General features: G+C 37.5%; 1 long non-coding RNA gene across 1 annotated transcript; it reads left to right on the forward strand.

Moving 5' to 3' along the window:
* The first annotated feature begins 4566 nt into the window (after positions 1–4566).
* Positions 4567–12375, forward strand: LOC307169041. Its single transcript, XR_013823029.1, has 3 exons — positions 4567–4636; positions 7237–7355; positions 12220–12375. It is a non-coding gene; the product is annotated as an uncharacterized lncRNA (long non-coding RNA).
* Positions 12376–18325: the final 5950 nt, after the last annotated feature.

The raw sequence follows: 18325 nt of genomic DNA on the forward strand, positions 1-18325 counted from the left end.
TCAGTATTTAGTAGAAGCACCCTTTTGATCTAATACAGCCATGAGTCTTTTTGGGAAAGATGCAACAAGTTTTTCACACCTGGATTTGGGTAACCTCTGCCATTCCTCCTTACAGATCCTCTCCAGTTCTGTCAGGTTGGATGGTAAACGTTGGTGGACAGCCATTTTCAGGTCTCTCCAGAGATGCTCAATTGACCGTTCGCAAAGACCCGCCCCCCTTAGTTACTGTCGCTATGTCCGACAAGCTACGCCATTCTCACGCCACACCATGTTCTCACGCAGTGAAAAATACATCGAGGAGCAGAGAGGAGACTGACAACACGCTGACAGACAGGACTGACCAGGTTACTTTTCGGTTACGTTTGATATTAAACATATTAAACAAAGTCTCACCTTTCAAATTTGGTCATTTTTTAAAAGAAATTTAAACAATAAATACCGTCTTGTGGCTCTTTAATGTGTCGTGACAGATCGCTGTAGAGCATCAGTTAAAGCTGCTCGTGAACCGATCATCTCTTCCTTCTAGTTAATTTATAGCCTCAAATAAACATGAATAAACATAAGAAGGAATGTTGTTTTAACCACGGAAAGGCGTCAGTACACTCCGTTTTTCAAGTTCAAATCCTCCCATGTTAATCTACTAACTCTCCTGACTGCTTTGTCGGACAAAATGGCGGATGGCGAAGTATGATTGGTCAGATCACCTGTCAATCAAGCTCCCTGCGAAGGGTCAATTGGGTTTAAGTCAGGGCTCTGGCTGGGCCATTCAAGAACAGTCACTGAGTTGTTGTGAAGCCACTCCTTCGTTATTTTAGCTGTGTGCTTAGGGTCATTGTCTTATTGGAAGGTGAACCTTCGGCCCAGTCTGAGGTCCAGAGCACTCTGGAGAAGGTTTTCGTCCAGGATATCCCTGTACTTGGCCGCATTCATCTTTCTCTCGATTGCAACCAGTCGTCCTGTCCCTGCAGCTGAAAAACACCCCCACAGCATGATGCTGCCACCACCATGCTTCACTGTTGAGACTGTATTGGACAGGTGATGAGCAGTGCCTGGTTTTCTCCACACATACCGCTTAGAATTAAGGCCAAAAAGTTCTATCTTGGTCTCATCAGACCAGAGAATCTTATTTATCACCATCTTGGAGTCCTTCAGGTGTTTTTTAGCAAACTCCATGCGGGCTTTCATGTGTCTTGCACTGAGGAGAGGCTTCCGTCGGGCCACTCTGCCATAAAGCCCCGACTGGTGGATGGCTGCAGTGATGGTTGACTTACTACAACTTTCTCCCATCTCCCGACTGCTTCTCTGGAGCTCAGCCACAGTGATCTTTGGGTTCTTCTTTACCTCTCTCACCAAGGCTCTTCTCCCCTGATAGCTCAGTTTGGCCGGGCGGCCAGCTCTAGGAAGGGTTCTGGTCGTCCCAAACGTCTTCCATTTAAGGATTATGGAGGCCACTGTGCTCTTAGGAACCTTAAGTGCAGAATTTTTTTGTAACCTTGGCCAGATCTGTGCCTTGCCACAATTCTGTCTCTGAGCTCTTCAGGCAGTTCCTTTGACCTCATGATTCTCATTTGCTCTGACATGCACTGTGAGCTGTAAGGTCTTATATAGACAGGTGTGTGGCTTTCCTAATCAAGTCCAATCAGTATAATCAAACACAGCTGGACTCAAATGAAGGTGTAGAACCATCTCAAGGATGATCAGAAGAAATGGACAGCACCTGAGTGTCACAGCAAAGGGTCTGAATACTTAGGACTATGTGATATTTCAGTTTTTCTTTTTTAATAAATGTGCAAAAATGTCAACAATTCTGTGTTTTTCTGTCAATATGGGGTGCTGTGTGTACAATAATGAGGAAAAAAAATTAACTTAAATGATTTTAGCAAATGGCTGCAATATAACAAAGAGTGAAAAATGTAAGGGGGTCTGAATACTTTCCGTACCCACTGTACCTTCTCCTTTTGTGTTTTTTTTTTTTTTTTTAGCTTGTCTTCCTAGGTCTCAAACACATAACTGGTGACAACTGAGTCTGGTTTAAACGTGGGACGTAATTGTCATATGCGATTGGGGAGAGACAGAGAGATGATTGCAACAGATGCAGCAGTGCCAAAAGGTGTTCGGGTTCCTTTCCCTGATCTCTCATCCTCATTAAGGGTGTAACTCACTCCATCTCGACACCATCAGTCTGCCAGCTCAGTGTACTGACACGACTCTCACTTTACAAAACCCTCAGGAGTTTCACTCCTCGTGCTAAATGTAGGGCAGAGCATTGGGGAAGATAGACGTTCACAACTTTGCACTTCTAATTACGTCTCCAGGAATCTATTTCTTGCTTGGTTTGTGACAGCTGAGCTGATGCCAGGGTCATGTGCCAGGGGCAGGCATTAGGGGGCAGTGATGTACTGTACTCACCTATAATGACTCGTCAAATATGAGGGAAAAATTAATTAATTATTTTTTTATTTTTTTATGAGGGAAATAAAAATATGAGGGAAAAATTAATTTGACCCAAAAAAAAAATTTCTCTGGAGATTTCACTCAAATTAGCTCAATCGACTGCATGTTGAAGCTGCCTACTGCTGGTCTAGGATTAGGATTAGTTTTAGTTTAACCCCTGTTGCACATCTATACAGGTGGAGCTGGTGGAGGATTTCTAAAAGCGCGCAGCAGACTGCTAACAGCAACCAGTATTTGAATGCCGAGCCGCAGCTCATTGACCGCTGATGCAACAGCAACCAATCAGATGCGCTATGTAGATAATCATGTGATCACTACCAAATAAGTTAAGGACCTATCAGCCTGCACCATCTAGATTTGCATGCCAGAACTAGCCTAGGTATATAATATTAATTAAAATATTAAGATTTAAATGTTGGTTTTGTCTTAGGCACGTTAGTATTTTCACCAAATAAACAAAAAAGGTTTTAAGCCAATGGTTTTATTTAGATTGTTTGTTGTAGTGTGTCAGTAGGAAAAAAGTGCGCAAGTGTACCGTCAAAAGCTGTTTTAAACACAAAGGGTGGTCACACCAAATAATGCTTTGATTTAGTTAATAAAAGTTAATTGATAAATAAAATCTATTTATGACATTCTTTTTGTAAGAATCCTCATTTTACAGCATTTTTACACAAGTGCCTAAAACATTTTACAATACTGTAGCTTTGCAGGTATGTTTCTTCAGGCGTCTTGGACGGTATGTTTCATTTAGTCTGTCTCAGTTCTTTCTGTTTCTCTCCATGTGGAGCACCAGCTGTTGTCAGACTCCTTATGCATACAAAAATCTATTGTTTATTGATTATTACAATTAATAGCAAAAAGGAATGTTTGGAAACATGAACTGGTATTTCCCACTGACACACTACAGCAAAGGATATAAATAACTGGCTTAAAACTTTTGGTGAAAATACTAACTTGATACAGTACTGTATAAACAGCTGATAAAACTTGTATTTTCACCACTGAACACTTTAGCAAACCGTTGGTGTTCTATACTTTTTAATGTTGTGAGATCTGTCAGTGTTACCTCTGTGAGTCTCGCTGACGTCGCTTGAGATAACGTTCTTACAAACACTCGTTCCTGCGCAGTCCATCTAATATATGCTCACGATTTAGAGCTATTTACATGCATCAGGTATATTTACAGCTTCACACTTATAGTCTAAATAGACATCTCTTCTCCAGGCCTTCTGGAGACTGTTGCCTTTGGAAACCATTAAGAATGTATTATGTTTAAAAGGCATACATGAATTGAATGTGATGACAGTGGTGGAGACATGATTCCAGGTCAAATTTATATGCATTTCTCAAATCTTTTTGTGACTCGCATTCAACAGTTGTCACATGTGAATTCAATGGATGCGTAATGTATAATTATATACTATTCATTGCTTTAGTGTTTGTGATTTGAGTTTGTTTTCCCCATAATTTTTTTTTTCTTTCTTGCATAATAGATGATATAAGATGCTATGGATTCGTCCACTGAGATGAACAGCTCATTAGGAATGCATTTGCATTGGGTTATGTTTATTAATACAGCAAAAAGTCCATTTAGCAAAAATACTGTATTTGGTTCACTCTAAAAGATATAAATAAGGCAAAACTAGAGCAGAGGCCTAGAAAATGGAATCTTTAGTTTAGATCTGTTATTATCTAGATCAAGAAAAGTAAAATGCTGCTCTCGTGCAGTCATGTTCATTTCACTTTGATTCCTCGTTGACAGGTGTTCGTCACGACGAGTCCACCATGCATTCTGTTATGATATTAGCAAACATTTTTTGTGGATTTTAAAGACTGGATTATTTTTATTACAGTATTTATTTACTTGCTAAAATGCTTGTGGATTTTTTAGTATGAAGATTAAAAGCAACTGTTAGCATTGAACTCAGTTGGGAGTGTTGAAAAATACTTTGCAATGCACTTTTATGAAGCAACCATTCCATAGCTTCTTACAACATCTAGTCTTAATAGCTTATGCAGTGTGGCTTCTCAAGTAAAGTAATCTTGTTTCAAGGACTTTTAGATAAATGTCAAAAACTTTTTTTGGCAGTGCAAGAATCATGGGAATGGGAACTGATGAACATTCAAGATTGATCCACAAACAGAATGGATATTGTTTAAATGGACAACACTATCATAAACCGTGAGTGGAAATCTTTTTTTCTTTTCTTTTCTTGCCAAGAAAATGAAATAATATTTGACTGCAAGTGGTGCAAACAAAGCAAGGAGTGTATACATTTATATAAGCTTTGAAGCTCTTGCTTTTTCCTGACCGCTCCTGCTTTGAACGCAGATACTGAACAGCTGAATGTATTTTGTATGCGGTGAAATCTATGAACCCCTTTGCCCACTGATTCATTCAAACTAATTAATCTCTCTGCAAGTTTTGTCACCCAAGGCCATGCACTAGATGAAAGATCACTAGAGAAAGAAAAGAAAAAGTGGCGGGCTGGAGTGAAAGCAACCCTAATTATGGTGAACAATGTCTATAGAGATTTCTTTAACGATGCATTGTACTATGGTAGTTATCAGTGAGTTATGTTGTTGTATGAGAGACACACCCCAGAACATTACTGACAGACTGGGAACAGAGGTGCTGCAACAATGTCAAATATGTGAATATTCAAGCATGAAAACCTGTTCTAGTAGCCCCAAAAAACTAAATCAAGACTTCACGACACAATAGTTCCTCTTTAATATCATTAAAAGTACAAAGTGCATTTTTGTTTAGCCTGACTAGCAGATCTGTCCAACATCTGTAATGTTAGTGTGAGCCGAACCCAGTCGGTTATCAGGATTCACAGCAGCCCTGACTTTAAACCGCAATACTCTTCGCAATCCAAGCTGAATCCTAGCTAATATGTTCTACGGCTTCATCTTGCATGTCTAGGACTTTGAAATTCAACATCAAGCTTGCTTTTCATTATGAATAACTGACACACTTGGGAAATGGGTTTTAGAGAAGAAGTCAGAAGCAATAGATTTAGAAATATATCGTTTTTTTGTAGTATATGCCTGTCTTCAAATCGAGTGCACAGATGGTGGCAGCACACCGGGAAGAATCTGACCTCAAAGCACAAAAGGTGCAGGTTTTAAAACTTCTACTGAATTTCAAGTAACCGAGTCAATCTCTTCAAGAGGATCTCACAAACTAGGAAAAAAATAGTACACAATGTTCCACACCAAAGGATGGATGGACAACCAGTCACAGGTTCCACAGGTTCTAGGAAATTAGATTTTGTGGTGTCACCCAAAAGGAAAACCAATGATATTAGAGCTTAGTAGGCATGCAGAAACGTTGAGTTTTGGTGCTCTTTTAGGAGCCTTAAAGGGATACTTCAGGATTTAGCATTAAGCTTTGTATCAGTAGAAAACCCGTAGTGTTTTTGAATTATCGTGCTTTCCTCCCTCATGTCCCCCTGAGACGAGAGATTTATGTATTTTTTGGCCAGAGGCTAAAGACTACAGCTAGTAGTAGGGGCTGTTTTGCATGTTTTCAACCCGCCCATAGAGGGTGGGATCTCACTCACAGAATGTACACATAGTGTCAGCCGTCTTTCTTTGGAAGCTAAGCTAGCAGGCTTTTGTTCTGTGGAGAAAGCTGAGTAGTAGGGGTTACCATTCTCTTTTTCCCGGACATGTCCGGCCATCGAGATCGTCCAAAATGTCCGGAATTCAGCTTTTGCTTTCTGCAGTCGCCATTCATTGTTTACATGCACACCTTTTGTTTCAATCTAACTGAATTCATTCCAATTGGTGAATCTGAATGTAAAGTTTACATGAACGCTAAACAAGTGATCGGTTGATGTGTTTTTTAACATTGCTTAGAAAATTCCCGCTCCTCCGTCGCTCATCAGTAATCACGCCACCGGCCTCGCGCTGTTCTCCCGCGGCCCTCAGCCTCGTCCTGCTCGCCACAGTAAACATAATGAATGGCGACTGTAGAACGCAAAAGCCAAATCCCGGACATTTTGGGTGATCTCGTAATCCCGGGCAGACTCGTCAAGGAGACTCACTAGTAGCCTAGTCTTGTTGTTTAACTGTGCGCTCTTACCAGTAGGCGTGGTTTGGGAGTGGCCTCGTAGAGCAGCGAAGCAAGTGCATTCTGGGAGTTGTTGTCTTTCATCCACATAAGCCAAAAATACATTTTCTGGCTTTTCTCAGTCTAAGGCTCCAAATTCAAAAATAATTTCACATTTCTACTACATAAATGACCCATTTTAAATACACATTCATTTTCCAGAGGTGAAGTATCCCTTTAAGTTTGAATCTGACTTGAGTGGAATGTTCATCTGCCTAGTAACTTTCTGCCTCCTCTCTACTGTCTATAAAAATGTGCAAAACATTTTATATGATTTGTAAATAAGCACGGGAGTGTGCAGTAATGCTTGTCTTTCCTTAATTCCTTTTTTTAATTAGTAAATTGCTATTCTCCTATAAACTTTTAAGATTCTGCTAAGTTTAGCACTTAGTTTGGAACTGAAGATGAATATTTTCTGTTAATATTATAATATTATAAAAACAGAAAATAAACTGTTATAGTTAAGAGTCCTTAACTTCATTTTGGCAATGAAAATTGCTACCAGTGTTGTTAAATCAAATTAAAATGATTAAAAATCTTTTTTTAAATAAAGCTTAAATAAAATAAAAATATTAGATGAAAAATGTTTAACTGGCAAATAAGTTTAAAAATAATCAAAAGTACAACTTTATTTTTATTTATTTTTTTTGTCTTTTATGAAGTGTCAGCGATATGATGTGGGCGACCAATAGGAGTGAAGACGCTGGAACTGATGTGATCCGTACTTATCCTGTGAGATACTGCAATCGAGCATCAGCCAGATGGAGGAGTTCATGTTACTGTGAGTGATGTCAATGTTCTATATGGTTTGTCGCTTCCCACAAGGCATACTGTATAATAAAAAAAATGCCAGCCAGAAATTGTCAACAATCTGCGTGAGTTTGACTCATGCATTGATAATTATCTTGTTTATGATGTGATGTATTATGCTCTGCTGCAATGTATATACAAATGCTTCCCCCTGCAGAGTACAGTATTCGTTTTAGCTGCATGAAAATTAGCTGACATGATGACATCTTATTTTCACTGGCAATACATCTCATTTATGAGGTTTTCAAAAGCATTGACCAGTTGCACATCTAGCGGCAAGAACGCCTACAGCCCAGCGTCCTGTGACCTCCAGCAATAAAACTGCTGAGAGTGGCTTAAATTTGTGCTATAAGTACATCATTTTTGTGGATTTGCAATGTCACACAGGAAAATGTAGGAGGATTGGCCTGTTGAATTTGTTTCTATAAATGCGGGCGAAGTACACAGCGTGCTTTCATATTTTATGGACTCTGGCCCTGATGCTTTTATCATCCTCTCACATGGACAATGACTGCATCACTATAAATGCAGCAGGGGGCCAGCTGTCCCCCGAGAGCGCAATCGCACTGTAATTTGGATTTGATTTATTTTCCCTTTCGGATATCAAATGGAAGAAGGTCACCTGTCAGGGTTATTGATGTGTTTTTGAGTACATAATTAGTTGTACCAGGGGGAATTCATGATGGATACAGGAAGACAGAGGATAAACATATTGAATGTAAAAAATACAGATACCAAATACAGAAACCTGCTGCAAATACTCACAACGCAACCAAATATAGAAACCCGCTCCAAATACTCACAACACAACCAAATACAGAAATGTGCTGCAAATACTCACAACACAACCAAATACAGAAACCCGCTGCAAATACTCACAACACAACCAAATACAGAAACCTGCTGCAAATACTCACAACGCAACCAAATACAGAAACCCGCTGCAAATACTCACAACTCAACCAAATACAGAAACCTGCTGCAAATACTCACAACTCAACCAAATACAGAAACCCGCTGCAAATACTCACAACGCAACCAAATACAGAAACCCGCTGCAAATACTCACAATGCAACCAAATACAGAAACCCGCTGCAAATACTCACAATGCAACCAAATATAGAAACCCGCTGCAAATACTCACAATGCAACCAAATACAGAAACCCGCTGCAAATACTCACAACGCAACCAAATACAGAAACCCGCTGCAAATACTCACAACGCAACCAAATACAGAAACCCGCTGCAAATACTCACAATGCAACCAAATATAGAAACCCGCTGCAAATACTCACAACGCAACCAAATACAGAAACCCGCTGCAAATACTCACAACGCAACCAAATACAGAAACCCGCTGCAAATACTCACAACGCAACCAAATACAGAAACCCGCTGCAAATACTCACAATGCAACCAAATATAGAAACCCGCTGCAAATACTCACAACGCAACCAAATACAGAAATGTGCTGCAAATACTAACAATGCAACCAAATACAGAAACCCGCTGCAAATACTCACAACGCAACCAAATACAGAAATGTGCTGCAAATACTAACAATGCAACCAAATACAGAAACCCGCTGCAAATACTCACAACACAACCAAATACAGAAACCTGCTGCAAATACTCACAACGCAACCAAATACAGAAACCCGCTGCAAATACTCACAACTCAACCAAATACAGAAACCTGCTGCAAATACTCACAACTCAACCAAATACAGAAACCCGCTGCAAATACTCACAACGCAACCAAATACAGAAACCCGCTGCAAATACTCACAATGCAACCAAATACAGAAACCCGCTGCAAATACTCACAATGCAACCAAATATAGAAACCCGCTGCAAATACTCACAATGCAACCAAATACAGAAACCCGCTGCAAATACTCACAACGCAACCAAATACAGAAACCCGCTGCAAATACTCACAACGCAACCAAATACAGAAACCCGCTGCAAATACTCACAATGCAACCAAATATAGAAACCCGCTGCAAATACTCACAACGCAACCAAATACAGAAATGTGCTGCAAATACTAACAATGCAACCAAATACAGAAACCCGCTGCAAATACTCACAACGCAACCAAATACAGAAACCCGCTGCAAATACTCACAACGCAACCAAATACAGAAACCCGCAATGCAACCAAATACAGAAACCCGCTGCAAATACTCACAACGCAACCAAATACAGAAACCCGCTGCAAATACTCACAACGCAACCAAATACAGAAACCCGCAATGCAACCAAATACAGAAACCCGCTGCAAATACTCACAACGCAACCAAATATAGAAACCCGCTGCAAATACTCACAATGCAACCAAATACAGAAACACCGTGCAAATACTCACAACTCAACCAAATACAGAAATGTGCTGCAAATACTCAGTAGTTCTATAAAACTCAATATTTGGTTCTACACTAGACTTCATCGACAGTTTTGCCAGTTCAGTGACGGTGAATATTTTATAACTGGTCATGTTGTTCGTAATTATTCCAATGCATAGAATCATCGGCAGACATCTGTATTCAGTGCAGACCGCTGGTGATTCAGCTAACAGAAGGCAGAGGCCTGTTGTCAAACAATCACACAGAATGATGAAGTGTTCACGCGAAGCTGCTCATCCCTTGTTGGAGCCGTTTGCAAATGAAGAAAATGATGAATTCCATTAGGATTTTTAAATAGCTTTTCAGCAGGCTCAATGTGTTCGCACGTCGATGCACATTCACAGCTTTTAATTAAAATCAGTGATTACGTCCCAGAATCAGCCAATACTGAAACATTTAGAAGCCTTTATTGGAAATCCGAAAGTGCCCTAATGGAAGACCGGTCACAGCAGAGTTTCCTTTTAAATTCCGTCACACTTAAATGGCTTCAGCATAGAACGTCCTCATAAGAGGACCATGCGATGCAATCCGGCTCGTTTCTGGCCGAAGGGAGCGTAAAAGCCCTTATATTCTTTAACTGAAATTTCATGGTTTTATTTGGGGTTTGAGTACTGTGCTATTAATCCAGTGCAGGAGAGCTGAGGGCAACAAAAGCCACCATATTAAAATATGACTATAAAAACATTTAACTTTGATGACTATTTAAATCAAGCAGTTGATAAAGGCATAGTCCACCCAAAAATAAACAATTTTACTTACCCTCATGTTGTCCAAAACCTGTATAACTTTCTTTCTCCTGCGGTATCACAGATATTTTGAAGATGTTTATTTTATTTTTTATTTCTTTATATATATATATATATATATATATATATATATATATATATATATATATATATATACACTGTATATACACAGTGAAAGTCAGTGGAGACCCAAACCCCATTATGGCCTATGACACTATTAACTCTCACTGTAAAACAAACAAACAAAATAAAAACAACAATAAACACAGATGTTAAAGCTGCAGTCCGTAGTTTTTCCATCTCTGTTCGAAATCTGCAATTGCAGTTATTTGCGGAATTATCAACTTGTGGGTTGTACCTTGGCACGGCACAGCGCGGATGAATCCAATGTTTTGAGGAGAATGTGTGGCTGTCAGTCATCGTGTCGGTGTGGATCACTGATCTATATCATTCTATATAGATCAGTGGTGTGGTGTCAAATCACAGATTCTACTTTTTGGAAGTATGACCAACATGAGAATTTTCACCGGAAAATGTCATCTGAACAACTAAGTAACATCCACTTTTGTTCTGACCAACTAAGGGGAAAAAAAGCATTGCAGTAAATCACGCTGATTAAATCTAACGATCGCTTATCATATGATGTCAAAACCGTGCAAATTATACTTTGTTCTCAAATTGTTAATGTTAACAACATCAGCATTGCGTGACTACATTTAATGCCCTTCCGATATTTATCCTTGTTTTCGCATGGGCCCGGCTGCAGTCTCTTTTTTTCTGTAGCCACTCCGAAGTCCGAAGCACGGACTGCAGCTTTAAGATAATATTTTTGACTTGAAGTAAATTGATTACTTTATATGTTACATGAAACACGTGGTTTTTTTTTACTTTTTTTTGTTCAGTGTATGATTTTTTTCCGGACACTTTTATATGAGCGAGTTTGAAAAATTATTCACTTATGTGAGTCCTTTACTTTTTGTACCAATACACAAAATAATAAGGTAAAATAGCCACATCATCATTATCATCTGTTGTTATTTATAAACGATATAATATTTAACATTTAGATATTTAAAATAATGCCTCGTCTTCCATTGCTTTTATTGTGCTTCTTTTAGGGTTTTTATTATCTTTTTGTAGCATGTCAGCCCTGATTACAACATTATTTCATTGTGTGGAAAAGAGCAACATAAACATTCTTGAAAATATTTTATTTTGAGTTCCAAAGAAAAAAAAAAAGTTATTCAAGTTGTACATTAAACAAAGTTTGGAGTACATATTACAAGAAAATACTTGTCTTTCTACTTAAAAATGGTGTTACTTGCTGATGCTTTGTAATTTATTGTGAAATTTTCTAGCAATTTCTGAGTGTTAATTGTTTTTGCACCTTTTTTTTTCAGTGCAGGTTTGGAACAACATGTTAATATGTTTAATAAATAGTTAAAATGGAGAAATAATGCAATTTTGTGTCAAAACCACAACAGACCTTATACTGCCACAGAAGATGACAGGACTTGACATGACTAAATAACTTTTAGGTGTCATTCTTTGGCCTCCAATGTTATTAACTTGGCCAAACCCCTCTTTCACAGGAGCTCTCAGGTATGGCAATACTTCAGGAAACGGTTTTAGATCCACCTTTGACTGTTCTTCCCTAATCTGTGTCCTTTATTTGGCAGAGAACTGAAGACTTTTCCAACATTGTATCATCGCTCCGAAAGCAATGCTTCCCCATCAAACTCTCTCTTCACCTCATCTCCTCCTGGAATGGCTTACCTTCTGATACAAAGCACCGGCACAGTATGAATGACTCTGGAGGTGACTGACGCAGGGAGAATGTGTGTGACTGAAATGAAATTTCATTTGGGATGATGCTCTTTTCATGGTGAGAGTGCCATATTCAGAACACTTCCCCTGATACAAACAAACAAGCTGACCTCAAGTGACCCATGTGTGATCTTTGCAAGAGCATCCACGGCTGTCACTCAATATTTTCTCTGTATACCAGTTCATTAATCTTGCATGCAGTATTTGATCTTGATGAGACGTACTTGAATATAACAATGAGAAATTGCATCTGGATCTAAATATCTAGTCCCTTTTTGTCAGCATTAACCTGCGGTAAAAAAAAAAAAAATATATATATCTCTTAATCTGTATTTCTGACTGACAAATTATCCTCAAACAAAATGTATTTAATTGGGAAACAAATTTAGTTTTTACTAGATCTTGAATTGTTTTATCCCATTGGCAAATTGTACTTTTTTTTCTTGTTTTAAACAAAAATAAACCAAAAATTGTGCATAAAACAAGAAAAAAACAAAAAAACATTATCAGTTATAATTGCTGTTGTCCACTTAATATGCAAATTAGTTTTTTTCTTAAAAGCATGTGTCTTATGGCACAATATAAAACATAAGTGGAGCTTATGGGAAAAGCTTAACATTTTTTAATTAATTTAAACGTATGAATCCAATTAAAAAATATATATATACAAGCTGTTCTACTGTCTTGACATGTACAGTAGTGGCTAAAAAGGAAAATAGACACCTTCATCATTTATTCAAATATTATTCAAAGTTTGTTTAAGATTTTGTAAGCAAATTGTGTAGTTGTGCTTGGAGTCAATTGTTTTATTTGTGATAACGCAATGAAACATGCTAAATTATGCGGATATTTATTGTATAGTAAAATAAAACCAGTAGCTGTAGTTTGCCTCTTTTGCCAAATAATTTTGTCAGATAAATACCTTTACCAAGTTTAGTGTTTTGTTCTTCCCTCATGTTTAAAATATAAAATAATAATAATCAACTAAAGATATAAGTATATTTGATTGTGCTAAATTAGAACTATTGCAAGTATACTTTAGGCACAATTTAAATATCTTTCATTTAAATTATTCAGTGATCATACTATCCTCACTAATAAACACGGTAGGCTTGATATTAAGAAATGTGCATTGTTGAATAAAGAAGTACTCCAAATAAAGATTCATTATAATCAGTTTATATCAGTAAGTCTCAAGCAATATGTCAAATATATGTTAATGAATTTGTTGTATACTTTTTCACTAGGGTTAGGCAGTGGCTAAAGGCTGAAAATAATCAAGAGAACATATGAAAAAATGGAGAAAGAACACTGCGACGGGAAATCTGAAAAACCTCTGTGTTTGTAGTAAACATTTCAAACTGTATGACACTAACACAGTGTTTTAGACCAAAGGAGGGAGAAAACTGAAAGAAACTAACGTTCTGTCAGCTCCGCCCAACCCCTGAAGCAAAACGCTGTCGCATACAGATAAGAAAGCTACCATAATGTTGTTTAAAGAGTTGACACACTGGATAGTACGATACAATTTTCAGTGATAAACCTACCCTTACAATAACTGTTCTGTTAATAACCCTCTGTTGATCCGACTCTTGGGCTGGCACACAAAAATGCAAAAGTTTAATCTCTAGTTTTCACAAAAGCCCTGAAGCTCACAAAAGTGCACTATCCGGCGGAGAATAAGAGAACGAGGCGTTTTTGGAGAACGAGTTAACATTGTTCTTTTACATATACTTCCGAGATTGTAACAATACGAAGCGGGTTGAAATTGGCAAAGTTACATATTAAGGTATATATTAGTACAGCAAGTGGCTGATTGCTAGAATATGCTGCAGAGGTGTAGAAAATGGCCCCTTTAAGAAGGAAAAAAAAAACTTTTTTCATGAGTGCTCCGAGGATGGATAATTAAGAATACATCTATTTTTTTTCTGAGAAACTTTCCTCCATTTATTCTCTTTTAAACAGCAGAGGAAAAACAGGGAGGAGGATTTAATTTGAAGCCTGTGAAATGATGGCGATGACAAAGGAAACAATAGTTTCGTTTCTCGCCCAGCACAGTGCACAGTTCCAGGAGGAAATAAACTGCCTTATTATCTGACTCATACACCTTTTTGTTTTGCACCGATTTGTCCCATTTGCATTTAAATTCAGTGGCTTATATAAAATCTTCCCAGCTGCTCCCAACATATATCATTCTTGTGATTAGATTAGATTGATTATCTTTGCATGCAACTATGTGCAACCGTCCCAAGGAAACAGACTCATAAAATGCCTCACAAAATGGACATAATTACAATGACAGCCCTCATTTAGATGTTGAAATTAGCATAATCACAATGATTAGCATGTTTAATTGTAATTCAATTATTCTGGGTGTTTGGAATGGTTTTAGATTGTGCCGTGAGCATCTAGATTCATTGTTTTTTAACCTTGCTCACACGTGATTCTCTTTGGAGGCCGATGCGAAAGACTGCGTTAAAGAATTCCCTGAAATCAAAACTCTGTAAGTCTATTAAGAATGTCTGCAATTTGCCATTATCTGCTGCACCCGGCCGAGCCCGACTCGAATTAAGCAAAAAAAAAAAAAAAAGATTAGGAATGTATCAGTGGCTCATTTGCAAAATCCAGTGTGTCAGCAGCTCTTCCTCGCCAGTGAAATGAAGATAAGATGTGTGCCACTCATTCCAGTCTGTCAGTCATAATCCAGCCAAGAAATTGCATTCACTCTTCAGTCATACTGTGAATGCAAATGCAGACACATCAGCTTGTAATGCTCAATATGACATATGAGTATATGGGAATCATAAGGAATCAAATGATTTACATCCGTGAATGATTCCATTAGTGATTGTTTTTGCAATTTTGTGTATAATGAAGAAGTTTTCAGAATAGTGTAATATTTTTTGCACCGTTGTTATAGTCCAGGCAAAATAGTGTTTTACGACAGACTAATTGTAAAAGAATTTTTTTCAGCATAGATCTTTTCTATGAGGTGTCCAGAACAACATACTAAAAGTCCTAAGAAATCCTAGTTGAGGAAATATGTTAAATTCTCATCAATCCGAGATGTGTGCCAATAAGGCCAGGCAACAATACACCCCCAATGGGGCTATTTTTTTCCTTTACTCCTAACAAAATGAAACTTTACACAATGAAAGTACCCATGAAAAGTAACATTTTTTGTATTACAAGTTTCTTTGAAAATTAATTTTATTATGCAAATGAGCTATAGACTAATCGAATATGCCCAAAATACACCCAAATAGGCTTAATTTTTTTCTTTACTCCTAACACAATAAAACTTTACACAATGAAAGTACCCATGAAAAGTAAGATTTTTTGTATTACAAGTTTCTTTGAAAATTAATTTTATTATGCAAATGAGCTATAGACTAATCGAATATGCCCAAAATACACCCAAATAGGCTTAATTTTTTTCTTTACTCCTAACACAATAAAACTTCACATAGTAAAAGTATACATGAAAAGTAACTTTTTTTGTATTACAAGTTTCTTTTGAAATGAATTAGAATATGCACATGAGGGCCACACCTATTGAATATGTCCTAATTTGCATATAGGCAGAAACACCATTATGACAAATACATCAGCCCAATATTCATCCAATCATACTACTGCCAATGGGTGATGGCAATGCTGCTTTTAGACTGGCCTCTAACCTGAAAACTGCCTGGCTTGGTAGTGCCTGCCAGTGGTAAAACCCCCGCCGATATAGTCTTCAGGGTCACGGAGGCACACAAGCCTCCCCACCACGACAAGCTAGCAACAACAGGGGAGGTTTCTTTCTGGTGTTTTTTATTTTATTTTAGATTTTTTTAGTTTTTCTTTAACTAAGTAGATATTGCTGTTGCTAGCTTCTCATAACACTGCAAAGCTACTTTACAAATGGTAGAAGTCTGATGTGTGGCCTGCCTGGTCTGAAATATTTGCTAACTACAAAAAGAGAAGCAGTTTTGGTGTCTGGCAAAATTATTGTAAAGAGCTGGAATGTCTGGAAAGTGTGTCTATCAGTCTTCTGTGTGAGAGTGAATCGTTTAGTTGGTAAGAATGACTTCTGCCTGTAATCTTACCAACAATACCAATCATTTGTAAATCTACCAGCCCAAAATTTAATCTCACCATGTTACTAATGACTAAAATGGCTATTCTAACTTTCTTCTTATGTTATCTGTGTGGGAATGTCATTAGGTAAGGCTTGTTCGCCAAAAGGAAAAAAAGAATTTAGAAAGTAACTGGAGGCAAGATTGTGCAATTAATTCTTAAAGGTAGGGTAGGTAGGATTTTCTAAAAAACTTTTTTTCAAATTTGTTTAAACTGTCTTTATATACCAATACATAATTAAAATGTAAGTGCTCTGAAAAAGAGAGTATAAAAATCGAGTGACTGTAGACCTTTTAATCTGCAATAAACACAGCTCATTATTTCCATCCGGGACGAAACAATTGATTGGTTTGGGCGACTGTCACTCTCTCGCAACCATGGCAACCACCCCTGTTACAAGATCTGCCCATATGCGTGCACCCGACACCGTTTGATTTGAGGAGTGAAGAGAGGCGCGGAAAGAAAGAGCATTCAAAATTCAAAGCACCTGCATATGCAGTCAGCGAAGGCAAACCAGGCAAAAAAAGAAAGACAGTACTAGAAAAGGCAATGACCAAAAAGCATTTGGATAAACAAAGAAATCAAACTAGAGTAAATATCGGCGTGGCTTTCCAGCGATGGCGAGAACTGAGGGACCTAAAGGGGATGAAAAGTGACGCCTTGTGTGTCGTACACACTGTGTGTGTTATATTATTTTGTGTCTGCAATACAGTTGTGAGAAGGAGTTGTTTGAGTGTATGTTACTCTGTTTATCTGTAAACAAGACATTATAAAACTGTGGTGATGTAACTTAGTTGTTGTTGATTTGTATCAACCAGTATCCAGTATCGATATGCTAGCTTGATAGTGAGTAGGCTACTAAAAGCCATCTTATTTGTTTATATTCATAGTGATAAAGTTAGGTATTTTATTACATGTGATTCTGACATGATGTCACTGCATGCACTGCGCTCGTTCCTCTCCACTCGTCTCAGGTAAATAAATGCATCTTCCAGCGGAGCCTGAGCGTTTGGCGTCGCGCGTTCATGTGTTTTGGGGGTGTGGCTTTGGAAGGAGCCCAGAAGGGAGGGGGCGGAGTGAATGGAAATAATGAGCTGTGTTTACAACAGTCGTGAGAGGTCTAAAGACACTCGATTTTTATACTCTCTTTTTCAGATTACTTGCATTTTAATTATGTATTGGTATATAAAGACAGTTTAAACAAATTTGGAATGTTTTTTTTTTTTTAAATCCTACCTACCCTACCTTTAAGGTCAATATAATGTAAAAACAAATATTGCATCACAATAAGTGTAATTGAGATTGTCAAAACATTTGGTAACTAAATAGAATTTAATGAAGTTTAGTGACAACATGTTACAATGTTTACATTGTACAATGACTGGTAGGATACAGTTTTTATTATTGCTTGACAAAAATTTCAAGATTTCAATTCCATTCTTGTGATTTGATTCCGATTTTGATTCAATATTGACTAATTTGTATACATGTTTATTTTAAATTTTATTTAAAAAAATTATCTCACCTAATGCTGTAAACATAGAGGGCCCAATCTGCTGGTATTATTAAAGGTTAAAAATACCAAATTAAATTAAATATAATGCAGTTTTTGTTATAATAACAATTATTTAATGACATAAGTAAAAATATAATAAATATGTAATATAGTGCTCAGCAAAATCTCCTCTCTAGCTATTTTTTCTATTCAGTTAACATGCTATGGTCATTAAATGGCTTTCCTGAGGTAAATGTAACGTTATGTGACATAATTGTTCTCCTGCTGTTATATTGACCTCTTTCCGTGGTTGAAAAACACTAATTGGTCGATATTATGTA

The sequence above is a fragment of the Squalius cephalus genome (genome assembly GCF_949319135.1).
Source record: "Squalius cephalus genome assembly, chromosome: 12".
Lineage (NCBI taxonomy): Eukaryota > Metazoa > Chordata > Actinopteri > Cypriniformes > Leuciscidae > Squalius > Squalius cephalus.